The sequence below is a fragment of the Ranitomeya imitator genome, chromosome 2 (genome assembly GCF_032444005.1).
Source record: "Ranitomeya imitator isolate aRanImi1 chromosome 2, aRanImi1.pri, whole genome shotgun sequence".
Taxonomy (NCBI): Eukaryota; Metazoa; Chordata; class Amphibia; order Anura; family Dendrobatidae; genus Ranitomeya; species Ranitomeya imitator.
Window position 1 is genome coordinate 350379248 of NC_091283.1, and position 16784 is coordinate 350396031.

Consider the following 16784-nt stretch of genomic DNA (forward strand, 5'->3'; position numbering starts at 1 on the left):
GACTACTTTATATCTGCATCATTTTTGAAGCATAATTATTGTTAGGAAGTTAGAAAAGTTAAAAGTTCAACCGCAATTTATCATTTTTCCAACAATATTTACAAAACCATTTTTTAGGGAACACATTACATTTCAAGTGACTTTGGGGAGCCTATATGACAGAAAATACCTAAAAGTGACACCGTTCTGAAAAAAAAATATTTTTACAAGGGTAGCAGAAGAAAATAGACCCCAAAATTTGTTGTGCAATTTCTCCTCAGTATGCAGGGGGGAAATTGTGGGGGAAAATTATTGCTTTGGCACACAGCAAAGCTTGGATGAGAAGGAGCACTGTTCGACTTTTTGAACGGAAAAATGTCTGGAATCGAAAGTGCTGTGCAGTGCTGTGGAGTCAGAGTCATGGAGTTGGGGAAATTGAGGAGTCAAAAGTCTGGCTTAACGACTCCACAGCCCTGGGCAGGAGTGGGGTGATGCGGTGGGCCCTGGGCTGGGAGGAGGTGTACCAGCAGTGTAATGGGCCCTGGGCTTCAAGAAAATGTCAGCGATGAGGCAGTAGCAGAGTCCCTGCTATGTACATTGATTTTCTAGCAATGGGAATTATGACAATGGCAGCCGGAGACAGTACAGGTGCAAATTTATATCTCGGCTGAATGACGAGCTCCACACCTGCCGCCGGCTTCCTGCAGCACCTACCCTGTCTCCTGTGACCCCGCTCTACCACTGTCCCCCTCCCTGGTAATCTACATTCGGACTATAAGACGCCCCCCGATTTCCCCCCAAAATTTTGGGGGGAAAAAGTGCGTCTTATAGTCCGAAAAATACGGTAATACTGGTGGATAAAACAAGACTGAGCACAAGACCTTTATAGCCATCTACACATCATAGGGGAGATCTCTTGATAACCTTCTCTCCATCTACCTGATGATCCTGAGGAACATTGGTATCTTCTGGTTTACAGTCTTGTTGATGAAGAGGATGGAGACATCTCTCTGGTGTTGTCCCCTTACTGGATAGAACTGAAGGAAACACATACAGGGACTGAATTAATTCTTTACATACAGATAATTATAGGCTGTGCGTATTTAGTCCTATTACCTGGTGATGTGAGGGGCTTGGGAACCTCCATCATGACGTCCTTGTATAGATCTTTGTGACCTTTTAAATACTCCCACTCCTCCATGGAGAAATAGACAGCGACATCCTGACACCTTATAGCAACCTGACACATACAATGATACAGTCATCCCCCAATCCCTTCATAGCGTTAATGTATAATGTCCCAGCAATCCCAGAAGTGTCACCTCTCTAGTCAGCCACTCAATCATCCTGTTGGTGAGTTCTAGGATCTTTTGGTCATTGATATCCTCATGTATCAGTGGGTGAGGTGGAGGCCCTGTGATTGGTCTCAGGGGTCTTCCCCATTTCTGACACACAGGGGCCTGACAGCGGTCAAAAGAGGTCTTCTTCACTACTGTGCAATCCTGATTATGAAGAGACACATTAATAAATCTCACTATAGACATTTCCAGAGTCCTCACCTCTCCAGTTCTGTCCATCTGTTATTCCAAAAGATAAGAATGATGTAATGTGACGTCATCAGAATCTCTCACCTCTCCAGTAAGCCGGAAGAGGATCTCTAGGGTGAGGTGTAATATTCTTTCCACCATCTTGTCTCTATCTCTAGCCATCCTTGACGGGTCAATCAGGTAAGTTCTCTTATACAGAAGATCTCCACTGGGAGGATCCGATATCATAGGGACCTAAAGATGAATGAGATGGGAAGAAGATGAGCCAATGTAACAGCATAAAGAATCCCACATAACAATAGAATTACTGAACACCTTATATCCAATTACCTACAGCAGAAATGATGTGTGAAGTGTTAATTTGTGTTTGTTTTAATGTTCACCAATAAGGCCATGGTTTCAGGTGTTTTTGGCTGAATTACCAACTACAACTTTTTAAAAATTCACAAAATTTGCCACAAATTTTGGAGTTTCCATATAAATTCCATAAAAATGTGATCCAGATGAAACCACCCACCATAGTAATGCAGATGGAGACACTTGGTACTCAGTTTGGCATCTGCTCCGGTGGTATCCATCTTTTTAGGAGTGCACACTTTTTAGGCCTATTTCACACTTCAGGTTTTCGCCGTCAGGCTAAATCCAGCGTTGCGCCAGAGCAGCGGATCTGGCATAAATTGTGGAAAACTGATGCGCCCGATCCAGAATTTTGCCGAAACAGTCTAGCGGATCGGCTAATAACCGGATCCGTCCCATCCGTTTTTTTATCCATTTTACGAAGGATCTGGTTTTTAAAAACGCCCATGGGAGGCTCCCAAACGCAATTATTGAAAACCTATATATACAGTGTTCCTACAGCCCATCTTTGACAGGTTGTAGTAGAGCAAGTGGCTGGCAAAGATGGAAGCAGTGATGGCAAACATTCTGAAGATTACTGTGGATTTTACTTTTGAGGTGCATCGTTTGAAAGCGATTGTTCTGGAGAAGGAGCGAGAGAGACAGCGCATCATGCGTCAGCGGCGTTTTTGGATTCACCCAATAACAGCACAGAAAATAACGAGTGGTGTTTTTTTCTACTTTATACATAGAGTTACGAGGAAACCCTGAGAAGTTTTTCAGATACTTGCGGATGAAAGCGGAGAACTTCGACATGTTGCCGCTTTTCAGTTTCACCGGCGGAGTGTCTGATGGTGACTCTTAGGTAAACCATTTTTACGGTATCTCCTACTGTTACATCACACTTATAACTGTAATGTTGTTGCTGGTATTTTTTAAGAATTATTTTTGTTGTATCTCCAACTGTTGAAGCAGACTTACAGTCATGGCCAAAAGTATTGACACCCCTGCAATTCTGTCAGATAATACTCAGTTTCTTCCTGAAAATGATTGCAAACACAAATTATTTGGTATTATTATCTTCATTTAATTTGTCTTAAATGAAAAACCCAAAAGAGAATGAAGCAAAAAGCAAAACATTGATCATTTCACACAAAACTCCAAAAATGGGCCAGACAAAAGTATTGGCACCCTCAGCTTAATACTTGGTTGCACAACCTTTAGCAAAAATAACTGCGACCAACCGCTTCCGGTAACCATCAATGAGTTTCTTACAATGCTCTGCTGGAATTTTAGACCATTCTTCTTTGGCAAACTGCTCCAGGTCCCTGATATTTGAAGGGTGCCTTCTCCAAACTGCCATTTTTAGATCTCTCCACAGGTGTTCTATGGGATTCAGGTCTGGACTCATTGCTGGCCACCTTAGAAGTCTTCAGTGCTTTCTCTCAAACCATTCTCTAGTGCTTTTTGAAGTGTGTTTTGGGTCATTGTCCTGCTGGAAGACCCATGACCTCTGAGGGAGACCCAGCTTTCTCACACTGGGCCCTACATTATGCTGCCAAATTTGTTGGTAGTCTTCAGACTTCATAATGCCATGCACACGGTCAAGCAGTCCAGTGCCAGAGGCAGCAAAGCAACCCCAAAACATCAGGGAACCTCCTCCATGTTTGACTGTAGGGACCGTGTTCTTTTCTTTGAATGCCTCTTTTTTTCTCCTGTAAACTCTATGTTGATGCCTTTGCCCAAAAAGCTCTATTTTTGTCTCATCTGACCAGAGGACTTTCTTCCAAAACGTTTTAGGCTTTTTCAGGTAAGCGTTGGCAAACTCCAGCCTGGCTTTTTTATGTCTTGGGGTAAGAAGTGGGGTCTTCCTGGGTCTCCTACCATACAGTCCATTTTCATTCAGACGCTGACGGAAAGTACGGGTTGACACTGTTGTACCCTCGGACTGCAGGGCAGCTTGAACTTGTTTGGATGTTAGTCGAGGTTCTTTATCCAACATCCGCACAATTTTGCGTTGAAATCTCTTGTCAATTTTTCTTTTCCGTCCACATCTAGGAAGGTTAGCCACAGTGCCATGGGCTTTAAACTTCTTGATGACACTGCGCACGGTAGACACGGGAACATTCAGGTCTTTGGAGATGGACTTGTAGCCTTGAGATTGTTCATGCTTCCTCACAATTTGGTTTCTCAAGTCCTCAGACAGTTCTTTTGTCTTCTTTCTTTTCTCCATGCTCAATGTGGTACACACAAGGACACAGGACAGAGGTTGAGTCACCTTTAATCCATGTCAACTGGCTGCAAGTGTGATTTAGTTATTGCCAACACCTGTTAGGTGCCACAGGTAAGTTACAGGTGCTGTTAATTACACAAATTAGAGAAGCATCACATGATTATTCGAACAGTGTCAATACTTTTGTCCACCCCCTTTTTTATGTTTGGTGTGGAATTATATCCAATTTGGCTTTAGGACAATTCTTTTTGTGTTTTTTTTTTATTTAAGACAAATTAATTGAAGATAATAATACCAAACAATTTGTGTTTGCAATCATTTTCAGGAAGAAAATGAGTATTATCTGACAGAATTGCAGGGGTGTCAATACTTTTGGCCATGACTGTATAACTGTAATGTTATTGCTGGTATTTTGTACAAATTTTTGTCTTCCTTTTTTTCAGATTCCTTGCAACTGGAGAATCCCTTTCGTCACTACATTTTCAGTTCAGACTTGGGATTTCTACAATATTGGGAATTGTAAAGCACACCTGCAGTGCATTGTGGGACTCTTTACATGACGAATTTATACCACATCCCACAACGGAGAGTTGGCTGGAGATTGCCAAAAATTTCCAACAAATTTGTCAGTTTCCCAATTGCTTGGGTGCAATGTATGAGAAACGTATCCGCGTTGTGAAACCTGCTGCATTTGTATTGGAATTTATTAACTACAAAAAATATTTCTCCATGTGCTCATGGCCATCGCCGATGCAGAATACAAATTTATAGCGGTCGATATTGGGGCCTATTGCCGCTCCAATGATTCCTAAGTCTTTAAAGTATCTGCAATGGGGCATCATCTCTATGGAAACACATTCCAATTTCCACCACCAAAACCACTGCCTGAAACCTCGGGGCCGCCAATGCCTTTCGTATGTGTTGGAATTTGGAAATGAAGCCTTTCACCTGTCAGAACACCTCCTTAAGCCTTACTCAAGTAGTGGATTGATGCCAAATAAAAGAATTTTTAAACTACCGACTAACACAAGCACGGAGAATGGTGGAGTGCGCTTTTGGGATTCTAACAGCAAAATGGCGAGTTCTGTTAACCCGCTGTCAACCTGAAGACTGACACTGTTGACGAGGTGGTGAAAGCTTGTGTGGTCCTGCAGAATTTTGTTATATGCAAGAAACAGATTTCCATTGATGACAACTTAGAAGAAACCACCTTGCCTGATTATCAGAACATTACTTATAGAAGTTCTGTGTCAGTTTCCAGAATGAGGGACAAATTTGCTGAATACTTTATTTCATCTCAAGGAAGAGTAGACTGGCAAGATGAGAGAGTGTGAAAAATTTGTCTTGGACCTTATTACCCAAAGTATTTGACCTTTTTTTTACCCAAAGTATTGTACCTGGTTGGGATTTACCCAAAGTTTTTAACATGTTTAACACAATGTATTGTACCTGTTTGGTTGTATTGTACCTGGTTGGGATTTACCCAATGTTTTTCACCTGTTTTACCCAATGTAATGTACCTGTTTGGTTGTAATGTACCTTTTTAACCCAAAGTATTGTATCTGGTTTGGTTTTACCCAAAGTATTTAACATTATAATGTAATAAGTTAAAGACAATAATTTTAAAACAAAAAAACTGTTTTATTTACAAATTAACAAAAGTTTCATAAATTTAAAAAGTGTGGGGTGGAGATAATACTGGAGGGGCTGTCAGATTGGGACACTTCGACAGTGGGAGTGTGGAGAGAGGAATGTGGTGGTGGTGGTGGTGACGGATCAGTAGGTAAAACAGGTGAAGGGGTGGAGAAAGAAATAGAACATGTGGACATAAAAGCGGGAGTAGTGTTGGGATTTTGGAAGGTTTGAGGGGTGGAGTGGAGGGATTGGGAGGTAGAAGAGGTGGTGGGTGAAGAAGAGGGCTGTGTTTGGGGCATGATGGGAGTGGAAGCAGACAGGTGATAGTGGGCAGGGAGTAGAGGTTGGGCAGGTCGTGGAGGAGCAGGTGATGTGGTTGTGAACTGGTACAGGGCAGAATGCTGGTACGGGGCAGGATGCTGGTATTGTATAGGAGGGGGAGGAGGAACAGTGGCTGGAGGGGGGGCAGGTGCGGAAGGAACTACAGGGGCGGGTGGAGGGGCTTGGGAGCAAACTGGCACACTTGCATTACATGCATCTGCTGATCAGGAGATAGCTTGTCCATGCGCTCGAGTACTGACTGGAAAAAGGTGTGGTCTGGAGATTTACTTGCATCTGAATGCATCCTCATTATTTAGATTTTTCAGACACAGAATGAAGAAAAAATAGCAATTCAGTTAGTATTTTTACTTTTTATGCCGTCCACTGTGCGGTAAAAGAGATAAGACTGATTTGTTAGTCGGGTCGATACAATTACAGCGAAACCACTCATTTTTTTTATGCTTTTCTCTTTTTAGACACTAAAGACTATATTTTACAAAAGGCTGTAACTTTTTTATTTTTTTGCCGAATAAGCCATGTTAGGGCTTGTTTTTCGTGGGACAATTTGGTGTTTTCATTTACACCATTTGTTTACTTTTTACTCGCTTTTTAGTCACTTCTTTGTAAGTCAGAATGATGAAAAAATGACTTTCATTTTGGTTGTGTGTTTTTTTATGGTGCTTTCCATAAGGAATAAATAACAAGCCAGTTTCATAGAGCAGTTTGTTCCGGATGCGGCTATACAGCTTATGTGTACTTTTTTTTTGTTTTATCACAAACACTGCGTTTTAAGTGGCAATGGTTTTTCATGATGAATGAGCTTTGTGGGGGGTTTTTAATATATATTTTATTTTACGTTCGATCTTAGTCCCAATGTGGGACATGTATAATTTTTATTTTTATTACTTGTCTCACACATTGCTGTACTCGCGTACCGCAGTGCAAGAGACTGTCAGTGCCTCACTGACTGTGCCCGTGAGACTCAGCTTATGGCCGGAGTCACACTAGCGATGAATACGGACGAGTGCGATGCGATAAAACATCATAGCACTCGGACCAGTATTCATCTATGGGGCAGCCCACATCAGCATTTTTTTCTCGTCCGTTTTCAATGTGCGAGTGAAATCCCTGCTGCGGCGATTGTCACCAACATTTGGCCGAGTCTCTGCTTACTCGCACCCATGTAAGCCTATGGGTGCGAGTGAGACAACGCACATCACTCGGATATTATCTGAGTGATGTGCGATATACGCTGACCCCAGCAATGGAGGAGATGGAGAAATTCATTTCTCCGCCTCCTCCGTAGCTGTGCTCCTATCCTCTCTGTGCAAGAGACTCGGAGGACAGACGCATGACACTCTGCTCCCACTCGCAGCAGAACAGGAGCCGAGGGTCATTAGCATATCACATCCGACGCTCTCACATTGGATGCCATACGCTAGTCTGACCCCGGCCTATAGCTGCTTCTCACAGGCCACCATACCCTGGGGTCATCACATGACCTCAGGTAACCATGGTAACCATCGGGACCCACAATTCTTATCACGGGGGTTCAACAGTTACTAAGAGGGTCTTTTGACTTCTTTGCAACCAATTACTTGACAGCGGTATGTAAGGGATTAATTTTCCCTAACCGTCTTAAAACCTACAATAGTTGTGGCCTCCGGGTGGCGCTATTCCCGATCACATTTTATTTTTTTTTACCCGCAGAACAGCAGATAATGTGATTTTCCTTCTTCCTTTAGATATATTTTATTCTCGGAGCAGCAGCGGGAAGTTATCAGCCTCTTTTTGTGTGTTTCACAACCCTACAATGTGAGCGAATATCACAACACCAATGCCCCATGTATCCGGTCAGTGCCCCATAGTGCGCTCTTATGTCACCCCACAGCCTATTATCGCCATCTCAGGGCCCATGTGAAGCTCAGCTCCAGGCTCAGCAGGTCAACATGTAATAGTAATAATGTTCTGGGAGATCTTCAAGGGGGCAAATACTTATGGCCCTGACTGTATGAGGCGCACAGGGGTCACTGTCCTCAGCCGTTTGTAACCCAGATATTAGCGGCTCAGACAGGTCCGATGTGGTGACAGATTCCCCTAATGCTGCGCCATAATGAATGGAGGCCGAGCACAAACCTCCCAGACACCCAGGACTGCAGAGCCCGATCTCAGGGTCTCCGGGTCACAGGTCAGACCCCAGCGACCAGCAACTGGGGGGGAACGTGTGTATTCAGGGGGGCAGGGCCGGCGTCAACACCTGGCGCACCCGGGCAAGTGCCGGGGCCCTGAGCAGGCAGGGGGCCCACTTGCCATTGGGGACACTGGTGCGCTATAGTGCCGGCCCCCATGAGTGGACCCCCGCCTGCGCCGGGCCCCGGCACTTGCGATACTTACCTCTCCCGGTTCCAGCGCGGCAGCGTCTTCCATCCTCTGACTGTGACGTTCAGGTCAGAGGGCTTGATGACGTCACCAGTGCGCGCCCTCTGCCTGAGCAGTCGCAGCATAGAGAGCAGGAAGACGCCAACGGTGAGGAGTCCAGAGCAGAGCAGCGTCAAGCAACGAGAGGTGAGTATTTCATTTTTTTATTTTATTTTTGGAGCAATATATGGAGCATTATATGGGGCTAATTCTATATGGAGCATCTTATGGGGCCTGTTGTGAATTCTGTGGCAGAGCTCCCTCCTGTGGTCACAAGTGGTACTTCGGCTGATTCTCTCTGTGAGCTTCCGTTGGTGGAGGAAAGTGGTACTGCGGCTTCTGAGTTTCCTTCCTCAGGTGATGTGGTGAAGTCGTTAGGTGCTGCTCTATTTAACTCCACCTAGTGCTTTGATCCTGGCTTCCAGTCAATGTTCTAGTATTGGACCTGTTTCCTCCTGGATCGTTCCTGTGGCCTGCTGCTCTGCATAGCTAAGTTCCGCTTTTGCTTTTTGTTTGCTGTTTTTTTCTGTCCAGCTTGCTTATTTGTTTTCTCGTGCTTGCTGGGAGCTCTGGGACGCAGAGGGTGTACCTCCGTGCCGTTAGTTCGGTACGGAGGGTCTTTTTGCCCCCTTTGCGTGGTTGTTTGTAGGGTTTTGTGTTGACCGCAAAGTTACCTTTCCTATCCTCGCTCTGTTCAGAAAGTCGGGCCTCACTTTGCTAAATCTATTTCATCTCTACGTTTGTCTTTTCATCTTAACTCACAGTCATTATATGTGGGGGCTGCCTTTCCCTTTGGGGTATTTCTCTGAGGCAAGGTAGGCTTATTTTCTATCTTCAGGCTAGCTAGTTTCTCAGGCTGTGCCGAGTTGCATAGGGAGCGTTAGGCGCAATCCACGGCTGCCTCTAGTTGTGTTGGAGAGGATTAGGGATTGCGGTCAGCAGAGTTTCCACGTCTCAGAGCTCGTTCTATGTTTTTGGGTTATTGTCAGGTCACTGTATGTGCTCTGACTCCTATGTCCATTGTGGTACTGAATTACCAGATCATGACAGTACTGGAAGCCAAAAGTACTAATGATTCTCAATAGAGGGAAAAAAGAAGTTCTGAGACCATTTTTTTTTCTCTGCACTGTGTTTTGCCTTTTTTTTCCCCTAGACATTTGGGTGGTTCAGGACACAGGTGTGGACATGGACACTCAGGGTCTGTGCTCTTCAATGGATAATCTCGTTATAAATGTACAAAAGAAACAAGATTTGGTGGTTCAGAAGCCTATGTTAGAACCAAGAATTCCTATTCCTGATTTGTTTTATGGTGATAGAGCCAAGTTTGTGAATTTCAAAAATAATTGTAAACTATTTCTGGCTTTGAAACCTCGCTCCTCTGGTGACCCAGTTCAACAAGTGAGAATTATTATTTCTTTTTTGCGTTGCGACCCTCAAGACTGGGCATTTTCCCTTGCGCCAGGAGATCCTGCATTGAGTAATGTTGATGCGTTTTTCCTGGCGCTCAGATTGCTGTACGATGAGCCTAATTCAGTGGATCAGGCAGAGAAAAATTTGCTGGCTCTGTGTCAGGGTCAGGATGAGATAGAGGTATATTGTCAGAAATTTAGAAAGTGGTCCGTACTCACTCAATGGAATGAAGGTGCGCTTGCAGCTATTTTCAGAAAAGGTCTCTCTGAAGCCCTTAAGGATGTCATGGTGGGATTTCCTATGCCTGCTGGTCTGAATGAGTCTATGTCTTTGGCCATTCAGATCGGTCGACGCTTGCGTGAGCGTAAATCTGTGCACCATTTGGCGGTATTACCTGAGCTTAAACCTGAGCCTATGCAGTGCGATAGGACTTTGACCAGAGTTGAACGGCAAGAACACAGACGTCTGAATGGGCTGTGTTTCTACTGTGGTTATTCCACTCATGCTATCTCTGATTGTCCTAAGCGCACTAAGCGGTTTGCTAGGTCTGCCACCATTGGTACGGTACAGTCAAAATTTCTTCTGTCCGTTACCTTGATCTGCTCCTTGTCATCGTATTCTGTCATGGCATTTGTTGATTCAGGCGCTGCCCTGAATTTGATGGACTTGGAGTATGCTAGGCGTTGTGGGTTTTTCTTGGAGCCCTTGCAGTGTCCTATCCCATTGAGAGGAATTGATGCTACGCCTTTGGCCAAGAATAAGCCTCAGTACTGGACCCAGCTGACCATGTGCATGGCTCCTGCACATCAGGAGGTTATTCGCTTTCTGGTGTTGCATAATCTGCATGATGTGGTCGTGTTGGGGTTGCCATGGCTACAAGTTCATAATCCAGTATTAGATTGGAAATCCATGTCTGTGCCCAGCTGGGGTTGTCAGGGGGTACATGGTGATGTCCCATTTCTGACTATTTCGTCATCCACCCCTTCTGAGGTTCCAGAGTTCTTGTCTGATTACCGGGATGTATTTGATGAGCCCAAGTCCGATACCCTACCTCCGCATAGGGATTGTGATTGTGCTATCGATTTGATTCCTGGTAGTAAATTCCCAAAAGGTCGACTGTTTTATTTATCTGTGCCTGAGCACGCCGCTATGCGGAGTTATGTGAAGGAGTCCTTGGAGAAGGGGCATATTCGCCCGTCATCGTCGCCATTAGGAACAGGGTTCTTTTTTCTAGCCAAGAAGGATGGTTCACTGAGACCTTGTATAGATTACCGCCTTCTAAATAAGATCACGGTTAAATTTCAGTACCCCTTGCCGTTGTTATCTGATTTGTTTGCTCGGATTAAGGGGGCTAGTTGGTTCACCAAGATAGATCTTCATGGTGCGTATAATCTTGTGCGTATTAAGCGAGGCGATGAATGGAAAACTGCATTTAATACGCCCGAGGGCCATTTTGAGTACTTAGTAATGCCATTCGGACTTGCCAATGCTCCATCAGTGTTTCAGTCCTTTATGCATGACATCTTCCGAGAGTACCTGGATAAATTCCTGATTGTGTACTTGGATGACATTTTGATCTTTTCGGATGATTGGGAGTCTCATGTGAAACAGGTCAGAACGGTGTTCCAGGTCCTGCGTGCTAATTCTTTGTTTGTGAAGGGATCAAAGTGTCTCTTTGGTGTTCAGAAGGTTTCATTTTTGGGGTTCATCTTTTCCCCTGTTAAGGTCCAAGCCATCCATGATTGGACTCAGCCGACATCTCTGAAAAGTCTGCAAAAGTTTCTGGGCTTTGCTCATTTTTATCGTCGCTTCATCTGCAATTTTTCTAGTATTGCTAAACCATTGACCGATTTAACCAAGAAGGGTGCTGATGTGGTCAATTGGTCTTCTGCTGCTGTGGAAGCTTTTCAAGAGTTGAAGTGTCGTTTTTCTTCTGCCCCTGTGTTGTGTCAACCAGATGTTTCGCTTCCGTTCCAGGTCGAGGTTGATGCTTCTGAGATTGGAGCAGGGGCTGTTTTGTCGCAGAGAAGTTCTGATTGCTCGGTGATGAAACCATGCGCCTTCTTTTCCAGGAAGTTTTCGCCTGATGAGCGAAATTATGATGTGGGTAATCGAGAGTTGCTGGCCATGAAGTGGGCATTCGAGGAGTGGCGTCATTGGCTTGAAGGAGCTAAACATCGTGTGGTGGTCTTGACTGATCATAAGAACTTGACTTATCTTGAGTCTACCAAGCGGTTGAATCCTAGACAGGCTCGTTGGTCGCTGTTTTTTGCCCGTTTTGACTTTGTGATTTCGTACCTCCCGGGCTCTAAAAATGTGAAGGCGGATGCTCTGTCTAGGAGTTTTGTGGGATTTGTGCTCGGGCTAAGCCCTGCTGTTCTCGTGCCAGTGGGTTGCTTTTGCCCTTGCCGGTCCCGAAGAGGCCTTGGACACATATCTCTATGGATTTTATTTCAGATCTTCCCGTCTCTCAAAAGATGTCAGTCATTTGGGTGGTCTGTGATCGCTTCTCTAAGATGGTCCATTTGGTACCCTTGTCTAAATTACCTTCCTCCTCTGATTTGGTGCCATTGTTCTTCCAGCATGTGGTTTGTTTACATGGCATTCCAGAGAATATCGTTTCTGACAGAGGTTCCCAGTTTGTTTCGAGGTTTTGGCGAGCCTTTTGTGGTAGGATGGGTATTGACTTGTCTTTTTCCTCGGCTTTCCATCCTCAGACTAATGGCCAGACCGAACGAACCAATCAGACCTTAGAAACATATCTGAGATGCTTTGTTTCTGCTGATCAGGATGACTGGGTGTCCTTTTTGCCTTTGGCTGAGTTCGCCCTTAATAACCGGGCCAGCTCGGCTACCTTGGTTTCGCCGTTTTTCTGCAACTCTGGGTTCCATCCTCGTTTCTCTTCAGGGCAGGTTGAGTCTTCGGACTGTCCTTGTGTGGATACTGTGGTGGACAGGTTGCAGCAGATTTGGACTCATGTAGTGGACAATTTGACCTTGTCCCAGGAGAAGGCTCAACGTTTCGCTAATCGCAGACGCTGTGTGGGTCCCCGACTTCGTGTTGGGGATTTGGTTTGGTTGTCTTCTCGTCATATTCCTATGAAGGTTTCCTCTCCTAAGTTTAAACCTCGTTTCATTGGTCCGTATAGGATTTCTGAGGTTCTTAATCCTGTGTCTTTTCGTCTGACCCTTCCAGATTCTTTTTCCATACATAACGTATTCCATAGGTTATTGTTGCGGAGATACGTGGCACCTATGGTTCCATCTGTTGATCCTCCTGCCCCGGTTTTGGTGGAGGGGGAGTTGGAGCATATTGTGGAGAAGATTTTGGATTCTCGTGTTTCAAGACGGAAACTCCAGTATCTGGTTAAGTGGAAGGGTTATGCTCAGGAAGATAATTCCTGGGTCTTTGCCTCTGATGTCCATGCTCCCGATCTTGTTCGTGCCTTTCATATGGCTCATCCAGGTCGTCCTGGGGGCTCTGGTGAGGGTTCGGTGACCCCTCCTCAAGGGGGGGGGTACTGTTGTGAATTCTGTGGCAGAGCTCCCTCCTGTGGTCACAAGTGGTACTTCGGCTGATTCTCTCTGTGAGCTTCCGTTGGTGGAGGAAAGTGGTACTGCGGCTTCTGAGTTTCCTTCCTCAGGTGATGTGGTGAAGTTGTTAGGTGCTGCTCTATTTAACTCCACCTAGTGCTTTGATCCTGGCTTCCAGTCAATGTTCTAGTATTGGACCTGTTTCCTCCTGGATCGTTCCTGTGGCCTGCTGCTCTGCATAGCTAAGTTCCGCTTTTGCTTTTTGTTTGCTGTTTTTTTCTGTCCAGCTTGCTTATTTGTTTTCTCGTGCTTGCTGGGAGCTCTGGGACGCAGAGGGTGTACCTCCGTGCCGTTAGTTCGGTACGGAGGGTCTTTTTGCCCCCTTTGCGTGGTTGTTTGTAGGGTTTTGTGTTGACCGCAAAGTTACCTTTCCTATCCTCGCTCTGTTCAGAAAGTCGGGCCTCACTTTGCTAAATCTATTTCATCTCTACGTTTGTCTTTTCATCTTAACTCACAGTCATTATATGTGGGGGCTGCCTTTCCCTTTGGGGTATTTCTCTGAGGCAAGGTAGGCTTATTTTCTATCTTCAGGCTAGCTAGTTTCTCAGGCTGTGCCGAGTTGCATAGGGAGCGTTAGGCGCAATCCACGGCTGCCTCTAGTTGTGTTGGAGAGGATTAGGGATTGCGGTCAGCAGAGTTTCCACGTCTCAGAGCTCGTTCTATGTTTTTGGGTTATTGTCAGGTCACTGTATGTGCTCTGACTCCTATGTCCATTGTGGTACTGAATTACCAGATCATGACAGGGGCCATTAATATAGGGGGCATCTTATGAAGCCAATTCTATAGGGAGCATTATATGGGTACAATTCAATACGGAGCAGTATATGGGGCCAATTACATATGGAGCAGTATATGGGGCCAATAATATATGAAGCATCTTATGGGACTAATTATATATGGAGCATTTTATATGGCCAATTATATATGGAGCATTATATGGGGCCCATTATACATGGAGCATCTTATGGGGCCAATTATTTTTGGAGCATTACATGGGACCCATTCTATAAGGAGTATTATATGGGCCCATTCTGTATGGAGCATCATATGGGGCCCATTCTGTATGGAGCAATATATGAGACTCGGTATACTGTATGGGGCCGATCATATACTGTATGGAGCATTATATGAGGCCCATTATATATGGAGCAATAGATGGGGACCATCGTATACTATATGGAAAATTATGTGTGGCTCACTATACTGTATGGAGCATTATATGGGATCAATTCCGTATGGAGCAATATATGCGGCTCATTCTGTATGGAGCACTCTGTGGTGCCCATTATTCTATATGGAGCATTATATGAGGCTGATTATTCTGTATGGAGCATAATATTTGGCTCATTATTCTGTTTGGAGCAATATATGGGGCTCATTATTCTGTATAGAGGACTATGTGGTGCCAATTATACCTTAAGAGCCTTTTTTCTTTTATCATTACTCACATATCAGCATGGCTATGGACAGATTGCGTAAAGCTGCTCAGGTGTTCTCTACTCATGAAAATGAAGATGTGGGTATATCCACTCTGAATGAAAATATGAGTAAATTGGAAACACTTATGATGCAGGAAACAAAAGTGTGGTGGGATCAAACCACATTGAATAATTATGTGGCTAAGAACATGATCCCAAGAGGTCTGCGAATTAGAAAAATACCCACAACCGTATACTCAGCAGAATTCTTGGAGGAGTGGAATTCTATTCTAAGCAAATGTTCGAAGGATTTGATGAATCTTATTATTAAACACGAGGAGGACAAATTGAAAAATATACAGCAGGAAATAGATGAAGTAAATCTTCTTTTGAATGATTATAAAACAGGTGCACAGTTTGATGCACTTATGACACAAACCAAAGAAAAAATAATGGGTTTGGAGGAACAAATCATGGATCGGAAAAAAAGAAAATTTACTAGAGACTCTGACGATTATGCGACTAATAAAGTGTATGATTGGGGTAACTGAACTAATATAAATAAAACCCCGAAATCGATACTGAAGTATAGTCAATCTCGCCATAAACGAAAAAACGCTAAGAGCAAAGAAAAATCGCATGTATATTTCACTTCGTCAGACCCTGACTCATCAGACAATCAGGCCAGTGCGTCAGACATTTCCCTGAATGAAAACAGAGTATACACCCCAAGAAATAACTACCGCCAGCCAAAAAACGCAGCAGGCGGGGGGGGAGAAAACACAAACGACGGGGGAATGACTACACGCAACAAGAAACTGCACAAAAGATAAATGAATATACGAATGTACTTAACCTGTCATCCAGAAGTTTATCATCAGAACAGGTCCAAGTTTTATCCTTGGGATTAAATTTTGTTCCTGACCAGGATTTTGACCTATTTGCAACAATTATGGACACTAATAAATTTATCCGCAACCTGACCATCAGAAAACATTTTTATCAGGAGCAAAATACTGAAGAGGAATTAAGTCAGGAAGGATCTGTAGCACCACCTATGGTGGATAATGAGTACTCACAGATGGACTTTAAAGAACAAGTAGCACTAATTGCGCTACAAGATCTCAGCTCAGATACATTGCTGGATAGTGATCGGGTGCATGTTTCCAAGAATTTTACTACAAAAAATCCCTACTATTATCCAATCCAGGCCAGATCTGAGTGTATGGACAAATTTCAAGAAAACATAGAAAGGGAACTCAGACAATTAAACAAGGAAATAAAAACTAATAATAAATACAACCCTAAGAATATATCTATAAAAAAACGTAACGCTATAAGAGAGCTACAAAATATGCCAGATCTTACAATTAAAATGTCAGATAAGGGAGGGGTGGTAGTGGTATTGGACACAGTGGACTATCAGAAAAAAATGCTGGAACTATTATCTGATCAAATCACGTATAAGAAACTAACAAATAATCCCTCACAAGAAATTATTAAAAAGAGAGATGTCATTATCAAGGAGGGATTCGATCTGGGGGTATTAACTAAAACACAAATGGAATATCTAATAGTTGAATGTCCAGTCACTCCTATAATATATGGGGTCCCTAAAATACATAAAAAGAGGGGATTCCCCCAATGCGACCCATAGTATCTGGAATCGGGTCCTGCAATGAAAGACTCTGTCAATGGGTAGACTCTCTCCTCCAGCCACTTGTAAAACGTTCCCCTGGATATATAAAAGACTCTAAGGAGGTATTACGTATTTTTGATGGTAAGATATGGCAAAAAAATTATTCCTGGCTCTGCTGCGACGTTATATCTTTATATACATGCATCCCGCACGATCTAGCAATAAGAGCGATCCAATATCACCTTGTCAAATTCA

General features: G+C 43.9%; 1 pseudogene; it reads right to left on the bottom strand.

The window, feature by feature from the left end:
* The window catches only part of LOC138666546 (zinc finger protein 91-like), a 98244-nt pseudogene that overhangs the window by 29936 nt on the left and 51524 nt on the right, over positions 1–16784 (bottom strand).